This window comes from Myotis lucifugus, unplaced genomic scaffold, assembly GCF_000147115.1.
Source record: "Myotis lucifugus unplaced genomic scaffold, Myoluc2.0 scaffold_130, whole genome shotgun sequence".
NCBI lineage: Eukaryota > Metazoa > Chordata > Mammalia > Chiroptera > Vespertilionidae > Myotis > Myotis lucifugus.
In genome coordinates, this window is record NW_005871178.1 from 2,110,893 (window position 1) to 2,124,761 (window position 13,869).

The window sequence follows — 13,869 nt, forward strand, 5'->3', positions numbered from 1 at the left end:
GTCAAATGGACTTGGGTTTGAATCTGAGCTTTACCAGTTACTAGCAATGTGTCTCAGGCAAGTCACATAACCAAAGCTCAGTTTCTGCATCTTAAATAAGGACAATGCCTCACAGGATGGTGAGGAGGATTATGTAATGTATACAAAATACTTCACACAATGCCTGGGCCATGGTTAAGTGCTCAATAAACCGCTGTTGCTATTCTTTGGTAATATGGGTTATTAAGATGATTACTATTACTAATAGGATAGGGAAGAGAAAAACATAGTTGCTCCAAAATGGTTAATTTAGTGTATGGCAGTGATTTTCAACCAGTGTGCCACAAGAATTTTTAAAACATGCAATACCTGATTATTTAGTCAGGGGCACTGACATCTTTTTCCTTAGATTGTCAAATAAAAATATGATGACAGCTAACACCCCAATAGCTGTATGGTGTGAATGCCCTGTCTGAAACCGTAAATATATAGGTCATATAATAAAGTTGCATCTTATTGGTCACATGACATAAGAAGGTTGTGTCTGATTGGTTAATTCTTGGTACTAGAAACCCTTATATACAAGCATAGGCACCTGATTTTTTAAATGGTCACTTTGGAGCAAAAAGGGTAGGTAATTAGTATTTTTTCAATCAAAATGATACCTATTTTTTTTTGTCAGATTGGCAAAAATATATACTTTTTGGTGTGCCACAGAATTTTAGTAATTAGTATATATGTGCCATGAGATGAAAAAGGTTGAAAATCGCTGGGGTATGGTCTCTTGAAGATGCATCTACATATAAACTGTGGATGAGGGTCATTTTAAAATGCAAACCAGTATATAACATATCCTTGAATAGTAAGAATTTTTTGTTCAATTTTTCTAATGCAAGTTGCTATAAAGTGTTCAGAGCCTGAGAAAGAATCCTCACAGGGTTAAAATGTTGTACTTCATTTTACATGAGTAATACACACCTTGAGTTACAATCCATAATGCGCTTCAGTTTAAAAGATAGCAAGTCATTTTCATGCATGACTGCACTTCGTTAAGGAGTGAAAATGGGCTGTTACTAAAATGTCAACACAATTGTCCCTCTTGAAGCTTAGTTTATCTTGGAGTAGTTTTACATTTTCAGCACTTCTTTTTGTTTGTTTCTCCAAGAGCATGAAAGTCCAGCCACGGTTAATTTTCTGAATTCAAAAGAGACATCCCTTCAGTCATTCTGAAGAAAATGACAAGTACTGGGGGTGACTGGAGTTTTGCTCCCCAAGAGTGAAAATTTGGGCCCCAATGCCTTCTGCAGTTCTTTGCATTTCACCCTGAAGCACTTTAATTGCACTGCCTTTCAGTGGAAAATGCTCTCACGACCTAAATTCGCAAACCAGAGAGAGTTTTCTAAGAAGGAAAGGGCCTCAGAGTCACTGGGAAGGCTGCGTTTGATATTGAGGTTAATTGGAGAACGGAGGGATGCCACTGCTAATCCTTGCCTTGTTGCCTATCAGCAAAAGGGGCTAGTTTCCCTCTTTCTTTCTTCTTTATGCCTGGGCATTTCCCCTTCCCCCTTCTCCATCAGGAAGGGCATCATTCCACATTCCACCTGTATTAGGAAAAAGTAGCTTCTTAAGGGTTTGCACAGTCATTTCTCTAATCTTTCCCTTCTCCTTGAGGCATGAATAATTTTAATACTGCCAATCCCTAAAAATCTATTCTTTCTGCCTGTCTTTTCCCTCCTCCTACTATGCAGTGTAGAGTATCATTATCCAGCAGCCCTGATAAGAGGATAATGAAACAATCCCTTCTCAACCAGATCGTGCAGCTGTCAGACTAAAATGACACCACCCATACATCCCTGACATGCTACCCCAAGCTAATTGATGGCAAACAATGGCAACTGTCACCACTGCCCTAAGACAAAGAAAACATGCTTGTGTCACCTGATGGGAGAGCTACCTAGCAACTGATAAACAAATCTGTTAGGGAGATGTTCTATTAAGGTAAGAGAGCGTACATCTCTGAAGAACATGCCTATTAACTTTGAGCTTAAGAGCAGTGCTGTTCACTGGGGAACAGATATAAGTAAGGTAAAATGAGAATGTATTGATGTCGGCACAGTTACATGAATATTCAGGTTCTCTTACAAATAGATATTCCCACATGAGCTCCACACTTCTCTGTAGTCTGCCCAATTACATTTCCACATCGGGCACCTGGATTTATAGCCAGGGAGGAAGTTATTAGTGTTTGAGGGGGGATACATGCTTATATGCCTTTCTGGAATACACCTCCATACAACTAGAAGATAATGGCTGACGATATTCACATAGATGCCAAAGGTTACCATCAAACATTCTGAAATACCAGGTGTAATTAACTTGTGTTAGGAAAAGCTCCTGAAACATCTGCATTTCAGAACAAAGACATTTTGTTACAATTCGAATGGCTTCCTCTGGCAGCTCTCTCAACTTCTCTGGGACGAACATTTCATGCAACCCTCATGGGTCTTTTTCCAGACAATGCATGCCAATCTAACCTCAAATCTCACACCTATTTTTCTTCCCTTTGCCTCTCAACCTAATCACTCCCAGAGAGTTAGTAACACAGAATGTTAATGAAATAATCTGAACAGGCAAACAACTCAGACTACCCTGTGAGAAAGTCAGTATTGCCTCTGTCTGTTACTTTATCTTCCACATGGGGCAGAGTAGGAGAACATAATGAAGAAGATGAAGCAGGCAGGGCCAACAACTCCAGGAAGCTCTTATAGGAATCATTCTCATCTCCTTCTTTAGAAATAAAGTCCAATTTGGTAACAAAACCAAAAATTTTAGTAAAAAGTATTCAGTTCTCTAACTCATTATTCATCCCTTTGCTATCTCCCACCTGTGCCATGTTGACTGAAAAAGTTGTTTCCTCCCTTGCAGATACTATGGAGGTAACCCCACCCACACCACTTCCACGTGACTTCTGAAAACATTTCACAGGGAAGGCTTCTTGGAACAGATTTTTAGCACAGCTAGTCACTCCAATGTTCAATGCAATATTCTCGTAGCCAACTCAAAGGCTCATGTGCCAACACCGAACTCTGCTGAGGAATCTCTGCCTTTCCTAGCTCTGTAGAATCAAGTAGCAACAGCCCTTCTGGGGAACCAAAATCTGCAATGACCACGAGCCCTGGGCAAAATTGGATAGCTGATGAACTTGGTTTTGTGACTCCAGAGAACCCCATTTTCTCTTTCTTCACACTTTGCCCACAAAGTGGACACTCTTTCCATTTTGCCTTTAGGTGCTCTGTGTTAGTTACCTCCTAGTTTATTCTCAAGATTAACTCTAATAAATTATTCATGTGTTATCAAGAATTCATGCCCCTACATAGCCTTTCTCAAGGAATTCTTATTTGAAAACTTTCTCTACCTTGGAATGGAAGGTTCAGTCTTCAGTTATGTAAATTTCAAGCACCCTTGTTGCTGGCAGAAAGTGTATTTTGAGGAAGTAAGCATCTTTCCTGCTGGAATGTGACCAGATGGGTTCCTAAAGTTTGATATTTCAACTTTTTGCATTTCTTCTGGGCATCAATTTATATGTCAACAAGAGGCCTGGCTTTTAGAAAACATATTCATTGATATTTAAGGCTTTGAAACTCCTCTTTTTAGGAAAAGCAGACCTGGGTAGAATAAAACAAGGCCTGCTCCCTCTGATATCTCTGCAAGCCCTGGCTTCATCATAACTGAACCAAGTCATGCCAGCCTTTGGGCAGCTTCTTCCGACGGGGGAATCACATTATCAGGACGTACAACCATCCTACCATGGGCCTGGCCTGCTTCTGTAGATATCTGTTTGCAGTGTGACAATTCTACCCATAATTTCATTTCGGAGCCACTACATTTGGGGTTCCATAAAAGGCCCCAGAGAGGAGTAGGAGTGCTAGATAATGGTCTTGATTCACCTGCTTTAAATATTGGGCCTTACAGAAAAATCTCTAAAAACCCCAGGGCTAGTAGACTACTACAGTATCTGATAAATCTGAACTATTAAGGGACTAAACAAACCTCTACGTATTGATAGACTTTTAAAACAAAATCTGATCAAACACATGGGAGCCACGAGCTTCCTTGATTTCACTCAGTCACTGACAAATGTCTCAGATGTAAGCATAAAACAGTGATCAGGAAACAAATATTTTAGGCTTTGCAGGCAAGAGGCAATGTTCTCAATTCTTTGACCAACTGTTCTCACATAAAGGCTAGTAGTCTTTTTTACATTAAAAAAATCTTAAAACCATCCTCTCAGGCCATGCAAAAACAAAGGCAGGCAGGCTCAAGGGGCAATAAATTGTCTGCTGTGTATTAACTATTAAGAACCATCATGAAAAGACTAGGGGGCTGTTTCTAAAATTTGGCAACTAAATTTGAAGTAAGTAAAAAGTCAAGAATAGTTTCTTGACACCTTAGCATGTACTTTGAGGTAAACAACATGACCTGGAAGAGTCAATGACATCAGGAGGGACACTAAGGCCTCAGCAAGGCCAGGACAATGACTGGACAACTAACCATATTGGTCAAGGCCATTCACCCTATTTTTTCATTCCTCCATCTACCTCACGCTCATGGATTCATCACTGTTGAATAAGTTAATTTTTCAGCCTGGCATGCTGGTACTCTGTGTGACCAGCCTGAGTATACTTCAACTCTTCCTGGCAACAGAAAAACTGTCGAATTTATAGATCTGAAGATAGGTCTTGAATATGGGAGCTCTGAGTCCTCATCTTGACTTGAATTCTTATGGAAAGGAATGCTGTATCTCAGGACAGCTACTTCTGAACTCCAGTACTGGCACTCAATGCTGAAAGGAAGGAGTAGAAGGGGCTCTAGTCCTTGTCTTAGGCATCCACTTGGTTCATGAGTAATTCTCTAAGCTTTTAAGCAGAGAGGAAGGAAAAAAAGAAAAGAGCATTGATTGAGCATCTCCCAGCTTGCAGGGGTGTATGGGATTCTTATATGTGATGCCACTTAATCCTTACAGCAGTCCTAGGGAATCAATATTCTTACCACTGTTTTATAGATGAGGAAAAGTAACCTAAAGTAACACTAAACATCTAGTGAGTGAAGAGCCAGGATTGGAGCTAATGACTGCATGCTGTCTCTATAAAATAAAACCAAAGAAACCATACCAACCTTTAAATATGGAAACCCTAGCCCTGGCTGGTTTGGCTCAGTGTACAGAGCGTCAGCCTGTGGACTGAAGGGTCCTAGGTTTGATTCCGGTCAAGGGCATATACCTTGGTTGTGGGCACATCCCCAGTAGGGAGTGTGCAGGAGGGAGCTGATCGATGTTTCTAACTCTCTATTTCTCTCCCTTCCTCTCTGTAAAAAATCAATAAAATATATTTAAAAAGTAATAATAAATAAATATGGAAACCCTAATATCTATCTAAAGCTAATATATACTTTGTGAATTTGGAGGCATTGCCACCCAAGTGATGTTGTGGTTGGTTTTCTTTAGAGACCTACATATTTCCTTAATTTAAAAAATGCTAAATGAACTACTGGGTAAATTACTGAAATAAAAAACATGAAGAACTATATTTTAGTTCTAATTTATTCACTCAATGATGTCGATTAAATTCCCAATTTCTTCACGCTTCCATTTTCCTCCCATTTTTTTCTTTTAAATGGTAGTAGTGGGTAGGGTACTATAGCTAACCCCTCTTATCCATGGGTGATATGCTCCAAAAACCCTAAATGGATTCCTGAGACCACTTAGAGTAGCGGTTCTCAACCTGTGGGTTGCGACCCCTTTGGGGGTCGAACAACCCTTTCACAGGGGTCGCCTAAGACCATCAGAAAACATATATAATTACATATTGTTTTTGTGATTAATCACTGGGCTTTAATTATGTTCAATTTGTAACAATGAAATTGGGGGTCACCACAACATGAGGAACTGTATTAAAGGGTTGCGGCATTAGGAAGGTTGAGAACCACTGACTTAGAGTATCAAACCCTATGCATACTATGTTTTATCATACGCATACATATCTATGATAAATTTTAATTTATAAATTACATAAAGTAAGAGGTTAACAGTAACTAATAATAGAACAATTACAACAATATAGTGTAATAAAAATTACATTAATGTTGTCTCTCTCAAAATATCTTATTGTGCTGTATTCAGCTTTTCATTTAAAGGAAGCACTTTGAGGCTTCTGTTGGCAAATCTGAATTGCAAGCATCACTACTCTTTGCTTTGGGGCATTATGTAAAATAAAGGTAACTTGAACACAAACACTGTAATACATGGCTACTAAGTGACTAGTGGGTGGGGAGTGTATACAGTGTGGATATCCTGGGAAAAGGGATGATTCACGTCCTGGGTGGGATGGAGCCAGACAGCGTGAGATTTCATCACTCTACTCGGGATGGCATGCCCTTTAAAACTTACGAATTGTTTCTGAAATTTTTCATTTAATATTTTCATACTGCCATTGAACACAGGTAACTGAAATGGAGGAAAACAAAACTGCAGATAATGTAACTTGTGGTACCTGTTCCCTATATGCTTTACAGAACTATAATAGTATTTTTCTAGAGTTTGGATAAAAGCAACAATGATAATAGCTAATAGGTACTGAACAGTTACTATGTGCTAAGCAGTGTTCTAAGCATTCTGTGTGTCATTTAATCAGACAACCAATCTTACTGAGAGGAAAATAAATTTGAGCAAAAGGAAGAAGTACCATTTCTATTTGTAAATATTCCATTTAAATACAGGTTGGCTATGCAGATAGTCAGAGGGATGGCATAAAGCATGGCCAATATATGACTTAAGAACAGAGACACTAAATGCTGCCCACCCTTACTTTTTTATTTACTGTAGCACCTTAGTACACTTCACAACTATGGGCCCTAGATCGCTCCTTTACCAATGGCAGAGGCAGGTGTTGCACTGCATTGTTCCTGAAGTGCATCCACCTCTCACAAAACTTGCTAAGCACACTGTGCCTTTTCCTATGCATGTCGATAAGCATTTATCCCCCTTTCTTTTCAATGGTGAGTAGGTTCCCTTTCTGCCATCTCGCCTACAAGATACAAATAGGACTTTTACTAAATCCCCAGGGAAAGGTTCCAAGGGAGACGATAAATCCCTGACTTCTTAGGACATAGTTACGTGTCAACAGACCTCTAGGGTGAGCTGGTGGGTAGTCAGAGCAGAGGCCAGACCTGAGCAGTTACCTTCCCTGGGAGAACAGGACCGGAGCCCAGAAGCAAAGCCCAGGTGGAAACTAGAAATGGTGGCACGAAAGTGATGCCAGAGCAGCCTTGAAACTCAGGCAGGAAAACTCAGATAAGACACCAAGGAGGCAGTTATAACTGCTGATGAATCAGTGCCTGATGTCCAAGCAGCCTTAATTGTTCCAGGCACTCAGGGCACTGGAACAGGCCAGTCATTCTTTGACAATATGAGGAAGACACTGTAAGAGCCAGTGATCAGAAACAGTGCTCTGGTCCCCTGGAATGAGTCAATCCCACAATAACCCTCTCTATTCAGCGCCTGCAACGTGCTCTCTTATTACCGTTAATAGTAAAACATAAAAAATCTAATTCAGTAACGTCCTTCATTTTAACGTTTTATACTCTTCTTCACATTTATTTTCAGTGCTCACACATGTATAAAAAATATATATATTTGCTGTGATTACAAACACCCTGAAAATACCTACTTTCTATGTTCTTTACTCTTCACCTGAAAGAGACATAACTACTTATCTCTCTTTCCTTGGAAGGTAATTCAGTTGAAGCAGAAAGTCAGAACCTTGGGCCCAGAAGTTTGGTCCATGACTTCCTAATCACAGAAGGTTTTAGTTCCTCATTTGAGAAATTCTGTCCTGATTCTCTGTCTTGCCACCCATCTTTTTCCTAAAACCTGGTTGGGGTCCATACACAACAAGGTAGATCCAACCTTTCCTTTTCACACCCCATTTTAGTGCCTGCAGAATAACATAAAATGAGGGAAAGGAGAAATAATAGTAAAAAGACAACCCTAACTTTGCCCTAAGGAAATAAAACTACAGTTGCCCAGTGTCACTATTTTCCTCTCCTCCTCAAAAGTCGTGGAATTGGTTTTACTCACCCACAAAAATATTTTTACAGCAAAAACTTGTACATATTATAAAACTGAATAACTCAGCTTAATCTTGTATGAAAACTAACATGAATATAAAGGAATATGTAGACAATTGAAGCACCAAATTAAGCAGCTTTCAAACACAAAAAGTCATTAACATTAGCAGCATACATACAAATGTGCCCCGTGCTGGCTGGGAATAGGAATTTTAATTTTCTTCAGTTGGGTGGTTATAAGATTTCACTCTTAATCAAAATATGTGCAGTGCCACTAGAGTACTGGTGGGAAGACCTGCTTAATATCCATCTATAGGTTTTCTATAGCGAGAAATAGAAATATATTCTATAGGGAAACTCTTCTTTGCTTTTTCACTACTTGATTTAGTTTTATTATCTTTGTAATTATTTATTTTAAGTACCAGAATGGTGTTATTCCATTTATCATTGTATATACATACAGCAGATCAACCACAGCCTTAAATTATCTTGTGGACAGATTTCCATCACATTGTTTTTAGATAAAAATTTTGCTCCAATTTGTAAATTCTTTTAAATTTTAATTTTATTGAAGTATGAAAGACATTTGAAGTATAAAATTGTGAGACATTTAAAATGTACATCGTGGTGATGTGACATACATACCCACTGTGAAAGGACTCCCCCCTCCCAAAATCTGGTTAATTAGGGGTAATTCTTATTGTAACTCCTATTAGTCAAAATTAAGATCGTGTTTTGGTAGAAGTCACATTCCCACATTTTATGATCCAGAGCAATGGTTTTCAAAGTGTGGTCCATTGATTGGCAGCACCCCGTGACATCTGAGAACTTGCTAGAAACATGTAGCAGTAATTCAAATTCTTGGGACTCACTCAGACCTACTGCATCAGAAATTCTGGGGGTGAGGAACAGCAATCTGTATTTTCACGGGTTTGCCAGGTGAGTTAATGCTCACTAAAGGACTGGCTCAGGATCAGGCAGGGCCAAATCTGTAGATTTAACTATCAGTTTCTACAAAAGTGAAAAATGAGGCTTGTTCCTATGCTCATTGATTCTGCAATCCAACTACAGTAGGCAGATAAACCACAGATGCAAGAGATGTTACATGAACAATACAGGATTCTGACAGCAGTTCAAGGCAACATCAGAAAGATGTTGTTGCCAAACGTTTCCCTATAAATCGCTTCTGTTGCCCCATTCTACCACCTTCTGTCCACCACCAATTTCAAGCTGTTCTGTCCCTTTTTCACCCCTGGTAAATTCCAAACAAAGTCAAAATTTTGAAGTAATAACTATTGCATGTTTTATAATGCTCTATGACCATTTATATACATTATGGGCATTTATACAGATTATGTTATTTGATCTTCAACAATTCTCCTATAAAGTTTAACCAATTGGGAAATTTGTGTGCCAATTAAGAACATTCTAATGAAGCCCCTAAATTAATAACCACTTTTTGAGAGTAGATTATATGAGGCAGTTTTATAGAAAATTATTTCTAACCCCTACAACTCTGCAAGTTGTCCCAAGATAGCAAATATATTAACTTAAGAATGTAGAAAATGTTTTAAAACATATCCCATAAAATTACATTAAAATGAAACATTAACTATTTCACAAAGTATGTTAAATCCTGTATAAATTTAATATGGTGCTATTTATTACAAAAAGTGATGCTATTGTAATAGAGAAGCCTTCATTTCTCAGTAATGAGGGGGAGGGAAGGGAATGACAATATATGACTTCAAAAGTTCCTGCTCTAAAAATGTATTTATTTTCATTCTACAATTCCCTATAATATATGAATATAACACTTTTCCCCCCTGAAAGATCTAAAGTTACACTCAGAATTGGGATAATTCAATAGCTCTAAAAACATGGTAATTATTTAAAAACCCAATAGAAGTGGTACCAATAAAATTCCCTCATTCTTGCAGATCTCCTTGTTCCAGCTGCATTAGCTCCTCACTTGATGATGGGGTTCTGTGAATCTCAAACATCTCAACCACACTGGTCTCTACGATGTCTTCATGGCTAAGACCATTTGCAAAGCTTATGTTGTATTGAGCCTCTAGTACAGTTTTGATCTGGAGGGAACCGTAACTTGTGATCACTCACCAGACAGATCTTCCATACAGCGTTCTTTGATAGTGAACGGACTCTCTGTCAGGACCAGGCACTGGCCCAGGCTGTCCATGATATTGCAGACTAACTGTAGGCTTATCTGCTTCATCCCTTCATCCAGGGAGCTGATGAGAATATCTACACAGGCATTAAGCCTTAAAAGTGGCATTCACACCTCGATCTACTGGCTATGATATTTCTCCCTTGGATGATCAGACAAATCACCTGAATTTACAGGCTGGCCAAGACAGTACTATCTGAGGTACAGCACTTTTGAACAAAAGGACAGACAATATAAGTGAGCCTTCCTTGAGAACTGTCCAGACTTCCTGTTAGATCACTAAATCGCTCTCAGGTTAGCTGAGGAGCCGGCCTGCGGAGCCCCGGGATTTCCAAGTAGATAAATAAACACCTCGCTTTTAAAATCACCTTCAGTAGGGCCTCAAGTGATATTTGGCTGCTTTAACCTAGGGTACTATTTTCTCCCACAGAAATAAAAGTCTTTTCAGGCATTCCTTTCCAGTCAAACTCCAACTTATCAACTGAAAGGTTTGTTTCAATAAGGAAAGCCAACATGTTAGGAGACTCGCAAGAGCTGTACGTGTCAGAACTGCCATCTTCCCTGTTCATCTTCATGCTCTGCCAACTACCCCTCTCCCAGAATCTCACAAATCCTTTTCTGCTACCCACGAAAAGTTTCCATTTCAAAATCATGACTTCTTCAAAACATGAGTCCTCCATGGTAGCTTCTAAAAAATCATGGTGCTCCTTGCTAAACTACTTCTGATCTTATGCCCATATATACTGAACAGGTGTCCATCAAAATATTTTTATTGTAAATCAATTTGCTAGCACTTAAAAGTCTAAGTGCTTGACAATCATTAAACAAATATTTTCTCAATTTTGTATAACAGAATGTAAAGGGAATGACTCCAAGTACTTCTGCCACTAAGCCAAGCCTTAATCTTTGTCAAATTGCCCTAACACTTCAGATTTTACATGTAACTAATTGATAAACAGTTTCCTTTTCCTTTGGCATCTCTCACTGTTTGGCTTCTTTCCACAGATCTTTAGCACAGGTTTGAAACTGGTGTGAACACGCGCTCCTGGCAAGTGGATTTTTAGAACTTTAAAAGGAAGAAGAAAGGCTTAAAATTATTGTTTTTTTTAGTTTTTCTTCCTGCCTTGTTTTGTTCTGTTTGTTAAAAGGAAAGGCAAGAACAAAGAAAGTAAAATAGAACCCGAGGGAAGCAGGAATAAAAAAAGAAGTAGGGAAGATAAACTTTCACAGTTATAAGCTAACTCAAGGAGTAAAATTCCAGGATAAAGGAAGATGGCCACATGCCTGTTTCAAATGTCCCCATAGTTGCAGAAAATTCAAATCAATCTGAAGATATTCTGTTGATACTGTGGTAACTTAGACTCTTTGCCCATTATGGCACCTCGCCCGCATGAGCTGGAGGCTCAAAACTAAGAGCTCAAAATCTTTTTTGAGGCCCAAAGGAGAAACAGACTCATGTACACAGAGGAGACTGGTGGCTGCTGGGGAGGTGGATAGGGATGGGGGACTGGGAGAAAGAGGTGAAGGGATTAAGAAGTACAAATTGACAGTTACAAAACAGTCACAGGGATGTAAAGTACAGCATAGGGAATATAGTCAATAATATTGTGATAACTATGTTTGGTGCAGGTTGAGTACTGGAAATATCAGGGGACCGTTTTTGCAAAGTATGATTGTCTAACTACTATGCTGTATACCTGAAATCAATACAAAATAATATTGAAAGTAAACTGCAATTGTAAAATAACTATAATAATTTTTTAAATGTATCATGTGCAAAGAGAGGAATTATTTGGAAGGACAAAGCCATTTCAAACTAAATCTCTTAAAATTTTTAAAAACACTACCAGAAATATAAAAATACACACCAAGACAAAGGTGACTCCTAAGTTTTGAAAATGAGCCACACAGATGTATGCTACACACAGCAAAGATAGAGATCCCATTGCTTTCCAAATCCATTTCTAAGAGATTTAAATGAACAAGACTATCCCATCACCAGAAAATATATTAGATGTTGGGCCATTTTGCAATTGGTTTGGATTAGATTTGACTATTAAATGTTGTGTTCCAGGTCTTTAATAAAATCATGAATTTATAGACTGTAGAATTAGAGGGCCCTGGCCAATAGCTCAGTTGGTTGGCATTGTCCCGTACACCAAAAGGTTGCAGGTTTGATTCCCGGTCTTGGCTCATATGGGAGGCAACTGATTGATGATTCTCTCTCTCTTTTCCTCTCTCTCTCTAAAAAAAAATCGATAAAAACATATCTTTGGGTGAGGATTAAAAAAATGTAGTGCTATATTGGCTGCTTTAAACTGATTGTTAACTTAATGTGCTAAAATAAATGTTCAGATATCAAATATGTGGCAAATCAAACAGACATATGTACAAACAAAAGCTAGTCTAGCTAGTCACGCTTTTTCATGTATATATCTAATACAAAATATTTATGTGTGCTGAAAACATTATACATTGACGTATTTCATGTGTATATATGTACCTGTACCGCAAACCTCTGTAAGATTTGTTCAGCCCTTCAGATAAGGTTTAATCTCATGTCCCAAATTCTCAAAAAGCAGCTGTGTTGGTCTCCAAAAGTAAGTAGCCAAAACAACTGATAAAGGGCCACTGACTCTTGGTGTCTTGATGACTGACCTTCTTGAAACACTGCACTTTCCCCTGCCTTTGGACCAACTGAGAACTGTGGAGTTTATCAAGTTACACAAGCATGTCTTTCTTCTATTCCACTGTTATGCATCAGTAAATTCTTAATTCTTTATGGCTTATTAGTACATTTAAAAAGAAAAAAGAAATAAAACAGTCTGCTGCCAAAACCTGGCCCTGGAATCAGATGGGGGTGGGAGTGGGATTTGTAATCCACAGACAATAGAAAATTCTCATTGTCTGAAATGTGGAGCCGGTGGGACATTTACTATCAGAGTCACAGCATGACAATAAGGGCTTTCCAAACATGAGGATGCTAATCAGTTATGTTTGCAGGGGTACATCGTCACAATAAGAGTGAAAGACGCATACAAATCCAGGTAAGAAAGTAAATGAAAAAAATAACTTTTGTTGCAAATTAATCCTTTCTTATTTTCACTACACACATGAAATTTTCCAAATATGGAGTCATCTATTACTCAAACCCAGGCAGAAGAAAGTGGGTCTGGGGGACTGGGAGTGCCATTCTATCTCCCCCCACCCCTGAAATGGTTAACAAACAGTAATGGACATTCTTACAAGCTGGTTTACTGGTATGGTATTTTTCTTAGAAACCTTGGGCTTCCTTTTAAAATGCGAAGAAGACAATGATTGTTCCATTAAGAAATCTGTTATCTGCTTAAGGGGGAAGCATTTCCTTTGAGTCTATATCAGTTAATAAATTTGAGATACTTGGGAAGGTTGGGTGCATTGAACTTTTGGCAGAAACCCAGAACTAAAAGAGTTAATGCATTATTTTACTTTGTTTATTAATGAGAAAAAAGTCTGCTGCCAAACAGCTCAGAATTCAGATGGGACAGTATGGAGGGTGATAATTTGCAGTCCACTGATAAAGCAAAATACAGATGATA

General features: G+C 38.5%; 1 protein-coding gene across 1 annotated transcript in view; it reads right to left on the reverse strand.

The window, feature by feature from the left end:
* The window catches only part of GLIS3 (GLIS family zinc finger 3), a 439,240-nt gene that overhangs the window by 48,519 nt on the left and 376,852 nt on the right, over positions 1 to 13,869 (reverse strand). The window lies entirely within an intron of this gene.